At 30.5% G+C, this 374-nt stretch overlaps 1 protein-coding gene across 1 annotated transcript in view; it reads left to right on the top strand.

The window, feature by feature from the left end:
• Positions 1 to 374, top strand: part of SPTLC2 (serine palmitoyltransferase, long chain base subunit 2) — a 110,821-nt gene that overhangs the window by 8,920 nt on the left and 101,527 nt on the right. The gene's annotated exons all lie outside the window — the stretch shown is intronic.

Below are 374 nucleotides of genomic sequence, written 5' to 3'. Positions count from 1 at the left end.
TTCCTTATATTTCCACATTAATTTTATGATCAGCCTGTAAATGTCTCTAAAAAGCCAGCTGGGATTTTGACAGGGGTTGTGTTGAATCTGTAGATCAGTTCAGAGAGTATTTCCATCTTAACAATATGAAGTCTTTCAATTCATAAACATTAGGTGTGTTCCCATTTATTTAGATCTTCCTTAATTTCTTTAAACAGTTTTGTAGTTTTCAATGTACAAGTCTTGCATTTCTTCTGTTAAATTTTTCCAAAGTATTTTATTCTTTTTGATGCTGTTGTGTGCAGAAGTTGTAAACAATTAAAATTTTTCAACCTTTATGCTTTGATGTTTTTAGGAAAATCATTCTGTACTCCAAGGTCATAAAGATTTCTCCT

Source organism: Propithecus coquereli, unplaced genomic scaffold, assembly GCF_000956105.1.
Source record: "Propithecus coquereli isolate 6110/MARCELLA unplaced genomic scaffold, Pcoq_1.0 Scaffold5, whole genome shotgun sequence".
NCBI lineage: Eukaryota > Metazoa > Chordata > Mammalia > Primates > Indriidae > Propithecus > Propithecus coquereli.
The sequence above is the reverse complement of the archived record's forward strand: the minus strand, read 5'-3'. Positions and strand labels throughout refer to the sequence as shown.